Here is a 17,100-nt window from a genome sequence, read left to right as displayed (position 1 = left end):
GTCCACGTGGATTGTTAAGTATGAAAAAGGTAAAAATTAAATTAAAGGTGTGTCTTTTGGTGCAGCTACTGTACATGTGGGTATAACTTGGTGCACACTATGCACCAAGTTATACCCACATGTAGCAGCATCACAAGCCACACAGCAACCTGCCTGGTAATATTAATAGTAATAATGCCTCTTCCATTACAGTGATCTGATATACTCAGTGCCGTCCTGGGTCATAGTGTGCACCAAGTTATACCCACATGTAGCAGCACCACACAAGTCACACAACAACCTGCCTGCCAAAAATGATGCCCCTTCTGTTACAGCATTATTATGTATAATGTACACCATGCCCTGCTGTGTCATCCTGATCTGTACTAGTACCGTTCGGAGCCGCTCTGTTGAAAGGAGTTGCAGCAGTTACGGCACTTCCACCTGTCTGGCAGCAGGAACCAGGCACCGTGGACCCCCATACAGCATCGGAACTGTGTACAACTACTGCTGGAAGGAGCCACTATAGTGACGGCAGTGGCACCAACACCTGTATTGCAGCAGGATACCGACACAGAGGACCCCCGCATTGCGTGGAAACTGTGCATTCCATCAGGCACAGGTCATTGCTGGGGGGAGCCTCTTAAGTGAGCAGATCTAACTGAGGGCAGTCAGACTGTCACACAGAGAGCGCAAAAATTGAGATCTGCAGCGCTGAACCATCTCTCCGTGGGGTATGAGAAGACATCTGTAGGGTAAGATAGGGACAGTTTGCCACATTACATGCGGGCTGGAGTCCAAATTTTTGTTTAAAGAGCCTAAACATTGTTTATTACATTTTATAAGTATTTTAATATTTTCACTCAATTGGTACACATTTTATACTTCATTATACATTTTTTAATATAATATATACATACACATTTATATACATCTTAAATACAGATTTTATACATGATCTTCTACCTCTTTTATATTTATGCTACCTTATATGCACATGCAGGGGTGGGATATTTGAAGGAGGAGATGATAAGGGGGGGCTCGAGGGCGGTTGTGGGGGGCCCCCATAGATATCAGTGTATCGGGCCCCAAGATTTCTGTTGCAGGCCCTGCTTTTAGCAGTGCCTAGAATCTCCCGTAATTAATCTGGGGGTCGAGCTTTTGTCATGCGGCTCCGACTCTATGGAACTCACTTCCCCGCACAGTGCGAGAGGCCCCAACTATACAATCCTTCAAAAGTAGACTCATGACTTTCCGGTTTACTCAAGCATTTCCAAAATGTCCCTTTATTATCTACATGCTTCTGTATTTTATGAAAAGCGTTTCTGTACTTCATTGTTTCTGTACTATATTATGCTATGTATCTGTTAGGCGCCTTGAGTCCTATTGGATAAAGAGCGCTATATAAATAAAATTATTATTATTATCATTATATGCGCTATATAAATAAAATTATTATTATTATCATTTTATATATAGATATATATATATATTTATCAAGGGGCCCAGACCATGCCCTCTCTGCTTGTAAGGCAATCCAATGTGATGGCTGGCCACACCCCTCTGGAGACTGGCCACACCCATACACATGGGCCCCTACCACTGAATTCCCCTCGTGGGCCCTTCATGCCCCAGTCCGACACTATTTGCTGGTGTGTACATAACTCAGTTAAACCCACCACCTGTACACTCATTTCCAACAGTGAACAACCAACTAACAATTTAAAGCCAAACACAGGTGTATGACTTTTATTTGCTTTTTGGGAACATTGCTTCAGTACGTACCTACCATACCTGGCCTTGTTCTAAGCTTACCCTAAACTTTAAAAAAATAAGATTTTACTTACCGATAAATCTATTTCTCGGAGTCCGTAGTGGATGCTGGGGTTCCTGAAAGGACCATGGGGAATAGCGGCTCCGCAGGAGACAGGGCACAAAAAGTAAAGCTTTTCCAGATCAGGTGGTGTGCACTGGCTCCTCCCCCCATGACCCTCCTCCAGACTCCAGTTAGGTACTGTGCCCGGACGAGCGTACACAATAAGGGAGGATTTTGAATCCCGGGTAAGACTCATACCAGCCACACCAATCACACCGTACAACTTGTGATCTAAACCCAGTTAACAGTATGATAACAGCGGAGCCTCTGAAAGATGGCTTCCTTCAACAATAACCCGAATTAGTTAACAATAACTATGTACAATTATTGCAGATAATCCGCACTTGGGATGGGCGCCCAGCATCCACTACGGACTCCGAGAAATAGATTTATCGGTAAGTAAAATCTTATTTTCTCTATCGTCCTAGTGGATGCTGGGGTTCCTGAAAGGACCATGGGGATTATACCAAAGCTCCCAAACGGGCGGGAGAGTGCGGATGACTCTGCAGCACCGAATGAGAGAACTCCAGGTCCTCCTTAGCCAGAGTATCAAATTTGTAAAATTTTACAAACGTGTTCTCCCCTGACCACGTAGCTGCTCGGCAAAGTTGTAATGCCGGGACCCCTCGGGCAGCCGCCCAAGATGAGCCCACCTTCCTTGTGGAGTGGGCCTTTACAGATTTAGGCTGTGGCAGGCCTGCCACAGAATGTGCAAGTTGGATTGTGCTACAGATCCAACGAGCAATCGTCTGCTTAGACACAGGAGCACCCATCTTGTTGGGTGCATACAATATAAACAACGAGTCAGATTTTCTGACTCCAGCTGTCCTTGCAATATATATTTTTAATGCTCTGACAACGTCCAGTAACTTGGAGTCCTCCAAGTCACTTGTAGCCGCAGGCACTACAATAGGCTGGTTCAGATGAAATGCTGACACCACCTTAGGGAGAAAATGCGGACGAGTCCGCAGTTCTGCCCTGTCCGAATGGAAAATCAGATATGGGCTTTTGTAAGATAAAGCTGCCAGTTCTGACACTCTCCTGGCCGAAGCCAGGGCTAGAAGCATGGTCACTTTCCATGTGAGATATTTCAAATCCACCTTCTTTAGTGGTTCAAACCAATGAGATTTTAGAAAGTCCAAAACCACATTGAGATCCCACGGTGCCACTGGAGGCTGTATATGTAGCACTCCCTTAACAAAGGTCTGGACTTCAGGGACTGAAGCCAATTCTTTTTGAAAGAAAATCGACAGGGCCGAAATTTGAACCTTAATAGATCCCAATTTGAGACCCATAGACAATCCTGATTGCAGGAAATGTAGGAATCGACCCAGTTGAAATTCCTCCGTCGGAGCACTCCGATCTTCGCACCACGCAACATATTTTCGCCAAATTCGGTGATAATGTTGCACGGTTACTTCCTTCCTTGCTTTAATCAAAGTAGGAATGACTTCTTCCGGCATGCCTTTTTCCTTTAGGATCCGGCGTTCAACCGCCATGCCGTCAAACGCAGCCGCGGTAAGTCTTGAAACAGACAGGGACCCTGCTGAAGCAAGTCCCTCCTTAGAGGTAGAGGCCACGGATCTTCCGTGATCATCTCTTGAAGTTCCGGGTACCAAGTCCTTCTTGGCCAATCCGGAACCACTAGTATCGTCCTTACGCCTCTTTGCCGTATAATTCTCAATACTTTTGGTATGAGAGGCAGAGGAGGAAACACATACACCGACTGGTACACCCAAGGCGTTACCAGCGCGTCCACAGCTATTGCCTGCGGATCTCTTGACCTGGCGCAATACCTGTCCAGTTTTTTGTTGAGGCGAGACGCCATCATGTCCACCATTGGTCTTTCCCAACGGGTTACCAGCAAGTGGAAGACTTCTGGATGAAGTCCCCACTCTCCCGGGTGAAGATCGTGTCTGCTGAGGAAGTCTGCTTCCCAGTTGTCCACTCCCGGGATGAACACTGCTGACAGTGCTATCACATGATTCTCTGCCCAGCGAAGAATCCTTGCAGCTTCTGCCATTGCACTCCTGCTTCTTGTGCCGCCCTGTCTGTTCACATGGGCGACTGCCGTGATGTTGTCTGGATCAACACCGGTTTTCCCTGAAGCAGAGGTTCTGCCTGGCTTAGAGCATTGTATATTGCTCTTAGTTTATGTGAAGAGACGTTTCCAGGCTCGTCCATACTCCCTGGAAGTTTCTTCCTTGTGTGACTGCTCCCCAGCCTCTCAGGCTGGCGTCCGTGGTCACCAGGATCCAATCCTGTATGCCGAATCTGCGGCCCTCCAATAGATGAGCACTCTGCAACCACCACAGAAGAGACACCCTTGTCCTTGGAGACAGGGTTATCCGCAGGTGCATCTGAAGATGCGACCCTGACCATTTGTGCGTGGAATCTGCCGAATGGAATTGCTTCGTAAGAAGCCACCATTTTTCCCAGGACTCTTGTGCATTGATGTACAGACACCTTTCCTGGTTTTAGGAGGTTCCTGACAAGCTCGGATAACTCCTTGGCTTTTTCCTCCGGGAGAAAAACCTTTTTCTGAACCGTGTCCAGAATCATCCCTAGGAACAGCAGACGAGTTGTCGGCATTAACTGGGATTTTGGAATATTCAGAATCCACCCGTGCTGTTTTAGCACTTCTTGCGACAGTGCTAATCCCATCTCTAGCTGTTCTCTGGACCTTGCCCTTATTAGGAGATCGTCCAAGTATGGGATAATTAATATGCCTTTTCTTCGAAGAAGAATCATCATCTCGGCCATTACCTTTGTAAAGACCCGAGGTGCCGTGGACAATCCGAACGGCAGCGTCTGAAACTGATAGTGACAGTTTTGTACAACGAACCTGAGGTACCCCTGGTGTGAGGGGTAAATTGGAACGTGGAGATACGCATCCTTGATGTCCAAGGATACCATAAAGTCCCCCTCTTCCAGGTTCGCTATCACTGCTCTGAGTGACTCCATCTTGAACTTGAACTTCTTTATGTACAGGTTCAAGGACTTCAGATTTAGAATAGGCCTTACCGAGCCATCCGGCTTCGGTACCACAAAAAGAGTGGAATAATACCCCTTCCCTTGTTGTAGAAGAGGTACCTTGACTATCACCTGCTGAGAGTACAGCTTGTGAATGGCTTCCAAAACCGTCTCCCTTTCGGAGGGGGACGTTGGTAAAGCAGACTTCAGGAAACGGCGAGGTGGATCTGTCTCTAATTCCAACCTGTACCCCTGAGATATTATCTGCAGGATCCAGGGATCTACCTGCGAGTGAGCCCACTGCGCGCTGTAATTTTTGAGACGACCACCCACCGTCCCCGAGTCCGCTTGAGAAGCCCCAGCGTCATGCTGAGGCTTTTGTAGAAGCCGGGGAAGGCTTCTGTTCCTGGGAAGGAGCTGCCTGTTGCTGTCTCTTCCCTCGACCTCTGCCTCGTGGCAGATATGAATAGCCCTTTGCTCTCTTATTTTTAAAGGAACGAAAGGGCTGCGGTTGAAAAGTCGGTGCCTTTTTCTGTTGGGGAGTGACTTGAGGTAGAAAGGTGGATTTCCCGGCTGTAGCCGTGGCCACCAAATCTGATAGACCGACTCCAAATAACTCCTCCCCTTTATACGGCAAAACTTCCATATGTCGTTTTGAATCCGCATCGCCTGTCCACTGTCGCGTCCATAAAGCTCTTCTGGCCGAAATGGACATAGCACTTACCCGTGATGCCAGTGTGCAGATATCCCTCTGTGCATCACGCATATAAAGAAATGCATCCTTTATTTGTTCTAACGACAGTAAAATATTGTCCCTGTCCAGGGTATCAATATTTTCAATCAGGGACTCTGACCAAACTACCCCAGCACTGCACATCCAGGCAGTCGCTATAGCTGGTCGTAGTATAACACCTGCATGTGTGTATATACTTTTTTGGATATTTTCCATCCTCCTATCTGATGGATCTTTAAGTGCGGCCGTCTCAGGAGAGGGTAACGCCACTTGTTTAGATAAGCGTGTTAGCGCCTTGTCCACCCTAGGAGGTGTTTCCCAGCGCTCCCTAACCTCTGGCGGGAAAGGGTATAATGCCAATAATTTCTTTGAAATTATCAGCTTTTTATCAGGGGCAACCCACGCTTCATTACACACGTCATTTAATTCTTCTGATTCAGGAAAAACTATAGGTAGTTTTTTCACACCCCACATAATACCCTGTTTAGTGGTACCTGTAGTATCAGCTAAATGTAACGCCTCCTTCATTGCCAAAATCATATAACGTGTGGCCCTACTGGAAAATACGGTTGATTCGTCACCGTCACCACTGGAGTCAGTGCCTGCGTCTGGGTCTGTGTCGACCGACTGAGGCAAAGGGCGTTTCACAGCCCCTGACGGTGTTTGAGTCGCCTGGACAGGCACTAATTGATTGTCCGGCCGTCTCATGTCGTCAAACGACTGCTTTAGCGTGTTGACACTATCCCGTAGTTCCATAAATAAAGGCATCCATTCTGGTGTCGACTCCCTAGGGGGTGACATCCTCATATTTGGCAATTGCTCCGCCTCCACACCAATATCGTCCTCATACATGTCGACACACACGTACCGACACACAGCAGACACACAGGGAATGCTCCTAACGAAGACAGGACCCACTAGCCCTTTGGGGAGACAGAGGGAGAGTTTGCCAGCACACACCAAAAGCGCTATATATAACAGGGATAGCCTTATAATAAGTGCTCCCTTATAGCTGCTTTATATATATCAAAATATCGCCATAAATTTGCCCCCCCTCTCTGTTTTACCCTGTTTCTGTAGTGCAGTGCAGGGGAGAGACCTGGGAGCCGTCCTGACCAGCGGAGCTGTGAGAGGAAATGGCGCCGTGTGCTGAGGAGATAGGCCCCGCCCCTTTTCCGGCGGGCTCGTCTCCCGCTATTTAGTGAATCCAGGCAGGGGTTAAATATCTCCATATAGCCTCTGGGGGCTATATGTGAGGTATTTTTAGCCTTTATATAGGTTACATTTGCCTCCCAGGGCGCCCCCCCCCAGCGCCCTGCACCCTCAGTGACTGCGTGTGAAGTGTGCTGAGAGGAAAATGGCGCACAGCTGCAGTGCTGTGCGCTACCTTTAGAAGACTGCAGGAGTCTTCAGCCGCCGATTCTGGACCTCTTCTGACTTCAGCATCTGCAAGGGGGCCGGCGGCGCGGCTCCGGTGACCATCCAGGCTGTACCTGTGATCGTCCCTCTGGAGCTGATGTCCAGTAGCCAAGAAGCCAATCCATCCTGCACGCAGGTGAGTTCACTTCTTCTCCCCTCAGTCCCTCGTTGCAGTGATCCTGTTGCCAGCAGGACTCACTGTAAAATAAAAAACCTAAGCTAAACTTTTTCTAAGCAGCTCTTTAGGAGAGCCACCTAGATTGCACCCTTCTCGGCCGGGCACAAAAATCTAACTGGAGTCTGGAGGAGGGTCATGGGGGGAGGAGCCAGTGCACACCACCTGATCTGGAAAAGCTTTACTTTTTGTGCCCTGTCTCCTGCGGAGCCGCTATTCCCCATGGTCCTTTCAGGAACCCCAGCATCCACTAGGACGATAGAGAAATTTGCTTCATTTGTTTGTTTACTAATAAGCCTAGGGCCTGATTTATAGCTGTACCCTAATGGTGCTGCAGATGCGATTTTTGAATCATAGGATGTGCGAAAAATCTGCTTATTGCCAGCCACTGGGATTTCTATAGAGATGACCACCTGAGCTTTCGTAGCTGGCCGCACTGCCTATACATTCACAGCATCAACACAGATTCGGAATACATCAACTTCTTGCGTACATCTATGGTCATTCAGAATGGCTGCTGCAAGTGACATGCCGGAGACATAATTCCTGCAAACCGGATCACAGTCAGCGGCTGATCCAGAACCCAAAAATGGTCCCAACACGCCCGTCTTTTACCACCAATCCTTGTTACCTCCCACAAAATGCCACTTCCTGCCAATCACTTGCTAATCAATCCTCATTGCAAGCGTAATTGCAAATCAATCATTGCGGCAGTGACATGTGCAGTATACTGATAATCGCTCAGTTGCGATAGCATCGGCATAGCGTACAACTCTGAATTAGGCCCATAGTACACAGCTAGTAAGGTATTAAAGACCCTTGGAATAGAGGGCTGTAAGATTTACAGGACCTTTACGTCTAGAATACAAATGTAGAGGAATGCTGTGAATGGTTTATTTATAGCTTACAGTTACCAAATTGAAAGTATGTATTTTTGATGCAGTTCAAGTGAGCTTCAAGACCTCTTGGCATTATTATTTCTGTATGTCTTGGATAATATGATTGTGATAACTGTAGCTATATCTAGGCTTTCCTGCATGTTGTACATATGTTCTTGTTAACATTTTGAGGCTTATTTAATATCACTGTCTGATTGTTATGTTCTACAGAATACGTATGTAAAAAATAGTTCTCTGCAAATTATTCACAATAAATAAATGTTGCTTAGTTCATTTGCTCTTCTATTTAATCATTGTGTTCAATAACCATTCCCAGGGATAAAGAATAATGTTCCTTTGGTGTTATTTATTTAAGTCTGTTAATATCATTATCTCATACATTACAGAGCAGTGTGCAAAGTACTCAGTAGAAACATATCCTCTTCTTGAGCTGAATACATGGAGAGTGTAATGTAGATTGATTTATAACTGATGGAATACCATTTTGGGTAATGTGAAGGTCACTGGAGGTCATTTATGAATCAGAACATTTACCCTTCGTTCTAAAATCATGTGAGTACTTTATCATTATTGCTCACACCTGGTGAAGCTCATCTTTTGTAAAAAGCCTCCAACATATACGTAGCTCATTAATGTGATATCCAACATATATGTATTATATTAAATTCACGTACTGTACATCTATTCATGCATCACTGCTCCAACCAGTTTAGTGTTAACTTGACACGTGTATACATTCTGATAACAATTATTACTATTAGTGTTATTACTATTAGCTACGCTCAGGGCCGGTGCTAGTGTGTTCGGCGCCCCCCTGCAAACTATAAATTTGCGCTCTCCCATACTTTACAAAAGGACAGTGCATACCGAGAAAAGGGGGTGGTCTCACAAGGAAGGGGCGTGGACACACAATAGTACTCCCTTTTCAAAGTATGCCACACAGTAGCACAATCTTATTTACATTACACCGCACGTAGTAGTGCTGCTTATACACATAATGCCCCTAGTAGTAGTGCCACTTATACACATAATGCCCACCGTAGTGCCACTTATACACATATTGACCACAGTAGTAGTGGCACTTATACACATAATGCACAGAGTAGTACTGTAGCTCCCATTATACACATAATGCCCACAGTAGTAGTGCCCCTTACACAGAATGCCCATAGTAGTAGTGCTGTTATACATAATGCTCACAGTAGTAGTGCCCCTTATACATAATGCCCATAGTAGTGACACATACACATAATGCCCACAGTAGCAGAGACATTTATATACACATAATGTCCACAGTTGTAGCGCTGCTTATACACATAATGCCCACAGTAGTAGCGTTGTGATACACATAATGCCCATAGTAGTACCACTTATACATAATGCCCCAAGTAGTAGTGCTGCTTATACATAATGCCCACAGTAGTAGTGCCGCTTAGACTCATAATGCCCCCAGTAGTTATACATTAGTAGTATTGCTGCTTATACACATAATGCCTCCAGTAGTAGCGCCTCATACATATTGTCCACAATAGTAGCACCCTTTATACATAGTGTCCATAGTAGCAGTGCCCTTATACATAATGCCCACAGTAGTAGTGCCCCTTCTACAGAATAGCCATAGTAGTAGTGCAATTATACATAATGCCCATAGTAGTACCACTTATACATAATGCCCCAAGTAGTAGTGCTGCTTATACATAATGCCCACAGTAGTAGTGCCGCTTAGACTCATAATGCCCCCAGTAGTTATACATTAGTAGTAGTGCTGCTTATACACAAAATGCCTCCAGTAGTAGCGCCTCATACATATTGTCCACAATAGTAGCACCCTTTATACATAATGTCCATAGTAGCAGTGCCCTTATACATAATGCCCACAGTAGTAGTGCCCCTTCTACAGAATAGCCATAGTAGTAGTGCAATTATACATAATGACCACAGTAGTGCCCCTTATGCATAATGCCCACAGTAGTAGCATCCCTTATACATAATGCCCACAGTAGTAGCACCCCTTATACATAATGCCTACAGTAGTAGAGGCCCTTATACATAATGCCCACAGTAGTGAGCCCAAGCGTGTTCAGGGGGGGTGTCTGATGTCAGCTTTGGCCCCAATCAGCCTGATGTGATTGCACTGGATGAGTAAGTCCTGGGCTGCGCAGAGACTGCACAAAGTGGATTTTAGCAGCCCGGCATACACATAGCATCGCACACTTGCATAGCAAATATACACTCCCCTGTAGGTGGCGACTATCTGAATGCGGGACAGCAAAATTTGCAGCCCAGCAATCAGATCTGAATGACCCCTTCAGTTTGGCTGACTGAATCTGTAGCAGCTCATCCTTCCTCTCCCTTGGCTGTAACACACAGCAGTCCAGGTCTCGTGTAGCTCCACCCCCTCAGTCCCATGTAGCCCAGCCCACTTTTCATATGTGGGCTCTGCTGCTTTCACAGGGGGGGGTTGGAGGAGGCTTAAAGCTGTCAGTGCTGCTGCCTGTCATAAAATATGACAGCACAGCAGCAGAAGGGAACATTAGTAGGGATGCAGAGCAGGGAGAGTACCTCTAAAGCCTGGTGTCTCCCTGCTTTGCATCCCATTGCTGAGCAGGTAGCGCCGACCCTGGCTATACTTATAATAAGGTTGTAATGGGTGTGTCTGTAAATAGAATTTTTGGGGAAGAAATTTATTCCCTGGGACTGTGTATGAACTATGGAGACTATTCATCTATTTAATTTTTTTTTCCAGAATTTTTGTTTGTCTTTCTTGGATTGCATTTTCACTGTTGTATAGCTTAATCACCTAGAAAGAAACTGAGGTATGTATTATCTCAATGTGACATCAGGGAGAGGAGTAATAAAGGAGAAAACAGTGACACGCGGCGCGGGCAGTATCTATCCCATTTGGTCCTATTGATTTTTCCACTTTCAGTTTTGAGAATTCTGTCAGGGCCTTCTCCTCTGTGAATGTACTTTCCTCTAACTCATTTTTATGAATGTCCTTGCAACTTATCATTTGCCCCTTCCCCTCTTCCTCTATAGTGAATATTGAGCAAAAATAATTATTTTGATGATCTGCTATTGCCTTGTTTCCCTCAACCAAACTCTCACTCTCTGTCTTAAGTCTTATTATTCCTCCAGTTGATTTTCAAAAGTTTTGCCCCCTTTATCTACTGACTGGGCCAAGTTCTTCTCAGCTTGTGCCTTTACACATCTGATTTATATCTTAGACTCCATCTCTGTCTGATCAGATACACCTCTTTGTCTTCATTACTTTGAGTCTGCTTATATTTCCTAAAGGCCATCTTTTTTGCTTTCACAATAGTTGATATCTCTTTTGTAAACCACACTGCCTTCCCTTTTCCTAGTGCCCCCCACCGCGGGACACTGCAACCCGCGGGTGAGACAGCTTGACAGTCCCAGAAAAACGGGACTGTCTGGCCAAAATTGGGACAGTTGGGAGGTATGCATCTTCCCATTTTTGCAAAGTAAGCCTTCCTAAAATCCAACACTTTTGTTTTTGTGTCTTTATACTAAACCAGGGGTGGCCAAACAGTCGATCGCGATTGACTGGTCGATCGCGGACATGCGACCAGTAGATCGCGATCCCCCGCCCATCCACCCGAAGCCGCGCCTCTCCTGCCTGCCGCCCTGCCCCTCAGTCTGGTCTCCGGCAGTGACGGCGGAGTGTATAGCTGAAATCAGGCGCCGGTTCGTTAGCCATTCAGAGCTCGCGGACCAGTGCCTGATTTGAGATATACACGCTGCCGTCACCGCCGGAGATCAGACTGAGAGGCAGGGCGGCAGGCAGGAGAAGCGCGCGCTGCGCTCTCCACACACAGCATGGTGAGCAGTAATATGGGGGCATATCTGGCACTGTGGGCACATGGCACAGTGGGGGCATATCTGGCACTGTGGCGGCATATCTGTATCTGGCACTGTGGGGGCATATCTGGCAATGTGGGGGCATATCTGGCACTGTGGGGGCATATCTGTATCTGGCACTGTGGGGTCATATGTGGCACTGTGGGGGCATATGTGTATCTGGCACTGTGGGGGCATATGTGTTTGAGATTTTTACCTGTGGGGGCCAATGTGTTATTTCGTGCGAGACAGTCATTACACTCTGTGCAGCAAGGCTACGTCCCTTTTTTTGTTATACCACGCCCACTTTTTGTTATACCACGCCCACTTTTTGGTATGCCACACCCCTTTTTTTGGGGGGGGGGCGCCTGCGGCACGTGCTATTATTCCACCTATGTAGATCACAAAAGCTTTTCAGCTTTCAAAGTAGATCGCCAACTCCAAAAGTCTGCCCACCCCTGTACTAAACCATACTGCTTGATGCAGGGGTGTAGTCATAACTTAATGGGCCCCATAGCAACATTTTGAAGGGCCCCTGTCCTAATTCTTCAAGAGAGATACCTCTCCACAGCAGTTATTTTTTTGCCCCATAATAGTGCCCTAGTTCATTTTCTGAACCATAATAGTGGATTGTAAGCTTGCGAGCAGGGCCCTCCTACCTCTATGACTGTTTGTTATTACCCAGTTTTGTCTTATTATTGTGTCCAGTTGTAAAACGCAACAGAAGTTCCTGCACTATATAAGAAACTGTTAATAAATAAATAAATAAATAATAGTGCCTTAATGTTATGCCCCATAGTAGTGTGCTAGTATATTTTATGAACCACAGTAGTGCTCTGATTCACATTATGTCACATTGTAGGGATGACAGTACACATTATGCCACACAGTACCCCCAATTAACATTATGATACAGTTCATATTGTGCTACACTATAGTGCCTCAACTTTAGATTGTGCCACATTACACTGCTTTAGTTTATATTATGTAACAGTATAATGCCCTCCACATTACAATGAGCAGGTCCAGTGGCATAATTAGATATATTGTAGCCCCAAGGTAAACGTTTGTAAGTGCCCCTATGTATCTACCAATGGTGAAAAATGTATACTGTACAACATATGTATTTTTGACAGGGACGGTGGGCCCCTCTCAGCTCTGGGCCCATAGCAATTGCACTGCCTGCACTTATGGTAGCTGCGCCCTTGGCTTGATGGTCACTGGATCCTAGGTTCTTACCCATATATATGCCCACATAATGCAACTTGCGAAGTCCAAAAGTACATTGAACATGACTGCTGCCCACCATAATGTAGCCCAACAAGAATTCAGATACAGGTGGGGAACCTTGGCACTCCAGCTGTTGAACTACACATCCCAGCATGCCCAGCTACAGTTTTGCTATTTGGCCATGCTAAAACTGTAGCAGGGCATGCAGGGATATGTAGTTCAACAACAGCTGGAGTGCCAAGGTTCCCCAAATCTATGTAGCGGATAGATATTGATAGTCCTTTGAAGAAACTACATTGGTAACCAAATTACACTGCTTGATTAAAATGTCAGGTGAAAAAGTATCTATATCACTATAAATAATAATTAAAAAAAAAATCACAAATATTTATGTAACCAACTGTTAGAGATTCTGTAAAATGCTGGATTACAATTTGCAATATTTTCATTCTAAACCGGAAGTGAGGCACATAATACCTCATGAATATCACATGATCTACCTCTCTCTTTCTGTGATTGGTCCCCAAACAAGACCACTCCCCCTCATTGGCCTTAAATAGACAGCCTTCCACTATCACCTCACACAGTGAACAAGCCACCTTCAGGTGAAACGGCCGTCTGTGTTAAGTGGTGCTGAACAGTGCACGGTTCAGCCCACCTACTTCCTGGTATCGTACAATCTATGTAATTTTAGATACCCATTTGATCTAATATCTGGTAATCTGCTATTTTCTTTTAGTTTGTTTGACCTTAATGGCAAATATTCAATGTATTTTGTGAATGTTATTTAGTCTTTTTTTCTACTTTAAGATATCTGTGTAATTCCACACTTATTTTCATTAAGTCCAGGTAACCTGCCCCTCTCATCCACTGTCCGCTATACTTTATATGACAGTGGACAGTAGAAGGCGGGCCCTGTACTTATTTGTTTCCTATACTTTACTTATTCAGTACTCTCTTATCCAAATGCCAGTCATATAATTTCTCTGCAATACACAAGTAACAGAGAGACTGTGCACACTAATGGACAGCAGAAGTACTCTTGGTATGTGCCAATAACCACACACTCTCTCATTTACAACTTATGTGATATTACTGCCATATCTCTCTGGTTACGCCCAACCTCGCCTGATCTTGGAAGCTAAGCAGTGAGGAGCCTGAATAGTACCTAGATGGGAGACCGCTAGGGAATCTCAGGTGCAGTAATAAATATCTTTATCCTTATGTGAAAAGCAGAAGTGTTGGAGCAACCTTTGACCCTACTGATCTCATATCTTTTTCCTCTTCAAATTGTCTGATCTCAGACTTGCAAACCATAGCACTCACAAATAAATACTTTTATCCTCCTAGGAAGAGCAGGAGTGTTGGAGCAACTTTTACTCTACTGATTTCTTTCTTTAAATTTGTCTGATCTCAGACTTGCATACAGCTTATATCTCTGATCCCATATATTTACCAGAAACCCAGAATTAGCAGTTTAACCTCTACCAAGATACCAGGATATATTATCACAATTGGCATAGGTCAATGGACACATACTTCTAGTCAAAAAATAATTTTTTTTATATCTAATGCCATTGTGACATATATTGGAAATCTTTCTTCTTATGTAGAAATTTAATTTCTTATACTTTCATCTTAGGTGTCACTGTCACCTCATTTATTATATTATTCTCTCAGAATCTGTTCCCAGATTCTTAAAATATGAGTGGAGAGAGGTTCAAATTCTTTTTGCCCTCCTCCTAAAATACTTTATGTGTGTTTGTCGGTGTACTACAGTCTTATCTTATTCTAATTAAAAGTTAAGTTTTATTTAAGCGTGCCCCAACACAGAGTCTCTCTTTTCTCTTTCAAAATATTTTCATTCTTACAGTTATCTAATTTCTCTGTACACACTAATAGACAGATTAACAACCACATGGGATTTTTGTTTTTAGCTGTTTTTCAGTCTTTCACATATGTATACAAGATTGTATGTTACCAACTGTCGTGGCTGTAGGCCAGTGCTGAAAGTAGGGTGGTACGGAGTACCATTAAGAAATATGGTGGTGGTACTCAGTATCACTAGCCCACCGCTGGGGCATGATTTCGGGACATTTTTGTGTGTGGGACATAAAATGGTGTCAGTGGCATAACAGTGTATGGCATAATATGTAATGGGCATTACGGTGTGTGGTATAATATGTAAGGCATTACGGTGTGTTGCATAATGTGTAATGGACATTACGGTGTGGCAAAATGTTTAATGGTCATTACAGTGTGTGGCATAATGTATAATAGGTGTTTTGGTGACTGGCATAATGTTTAATGGGCATTACAGTGTGTCACATAATGTGTAATAAGCATTACAGTGTGTGGCATAATGTGCAATGGGCATTACGGTGTTTGGCATAAAGTATAAGGGGCATTTTGGTGTGTGGCATAATGTGGCCATGCCCCTATTGTCATGTAGCCACTCCCCTAGTTTTGTGTGACCACGCTCCCTCATGACACATGACCATGCCCATTTTTACTATCAGTACCACTAAGAAAAAAATTCTACTTGCACCACTGCTGTAGGCACAAATGTTTTTGTGCCCTAAGCTATCCCCAACAATAATATGCATATTCGTGCACATTTTTCATCTTGCTGATGTCATGTAGTGCAAAGATGGAATAAGCTGCAGACGTCTAATCACTAGATACACTCTACTTACTAGATGAAATAGATATAGGCTATAGGTTTCCTTTTAAACGTTCAGTTCATGCATTACATATTAAACTTGTTTCTCACTTACTGTAACACAATATTTTTTTGTATGCAGACAAAATTAAACACACACACACACACACACACACACACACACACACACACACACACACACACACCTCTTATTCAAGCTACATCATAGTCTCAGTAATTTTCACTTATAAGCTTGAGAACATTTATTGAACATTTTTATTGAACAATTAACGCTAAAACAAACTAGAACTCTTAAAGATATAAACTAACAAAACACAAGAAGTAATACTAAATATGATAACTCTAGAATATGACATCACTATAGATAATAATCACAATGTGAAATAAATAATATACAACAAGCACTGACACCCCAAAAGACAAAATAAAGATATAAGTAACAAGATCAAATAAAAAACAAACATCAAGCACAGACAAGCAAAACATGTTTAAAACTTTGGCAAAGCACCATTAGACTCACTTCTCTCTGCTATTCTCTCTCTCTTATGCCATGAACAAGCAACTTCCCTATATACAGTAATGCATCCCTTACTTCCGCTCCACCAACCACTCTTCACCCTCGCAAATTAGCACCTTAACCCTGGCACACCAAATTTACCAAATATCTGCAAAAATGCTCACGTACTGCTGAGCGACACTGGAGGAAATCACGCTCTAAGGTAGATTTCCTCCATTTCAAACTTATGTTCTTGTCCTTCAATGCTGCCCTTTCCCTCGCTAAATAGTCATACTTCAAGAATCTCCTCTCCTCTCAGTCTTCCAACCCCCAGTGCCTCTTTGCCACTGTCAACTTCCTCCTCTGCCCACCCCCACTTTGTCTACCCTCCTCACTCTCTGCTCTTGACTTTGCCACTTAGTTCACATTCAAAATTGACTCCATTCTTCAGGACATCACATCCCACCAGACCATCAGCAATCAGCCACCTCATATCCCTTACCACCCCTCCCCATCTCTTTCACCACCTCTGACATCTTTCTCCCATGTACTGTATATGGTAAGGAAGCCATGGACCTCATCTGTTCCCACTTGACCCTATCCACCCCCACCTCCTCCACTACCTCTCTCCTTTGCCTGTTTCCATCTTGCCCACCTTCTCAATCTCTTCCTCTCATCAGGCATTGTCCCCTCTGCCTCGAAGCATGCACTTGTCTCCCCTATTCTTAAAAAAAGCACCCTTGCTTTATTGACCCATCTCTCTCCTCCCTTTTGCC

General features: G+C 44.5%; 1 pseudogene; it reads left to right on the top strand.

The window, feature by feature from the left end:
• Nucleotides 1–14,235: 14,235 nt before the first annotated feature.
• On the top strand, nt 14,236–14,354 carry LOC134950205 (5S ribosomal RNA; annotated as a pseudogene).
• Nucleotides 14,355–17,100: the final 2,746 nt, after the last annotated feature.

The sequence above is a fragment of the Pseudophryne corroboree genome, chromosome 8, assembly GCF_028390025.1.
Source record: "Pseudophryne corroboree isolate aPseCor3 chromosome 8, aPseCor3.hap2, whole genome shotgun sequence".
Classification (NCBI taxonomy): Eukaryota; Metazoa; Chordata; class Amphibia; order Anura; family Myobatrachidae; genus Pseudophryne; species Pseudophryne corroboree.
Note: the sequence above shows the minus strand (reverse complement) of the source record. Positions and strands in the feature narration are given on the sequence as shown.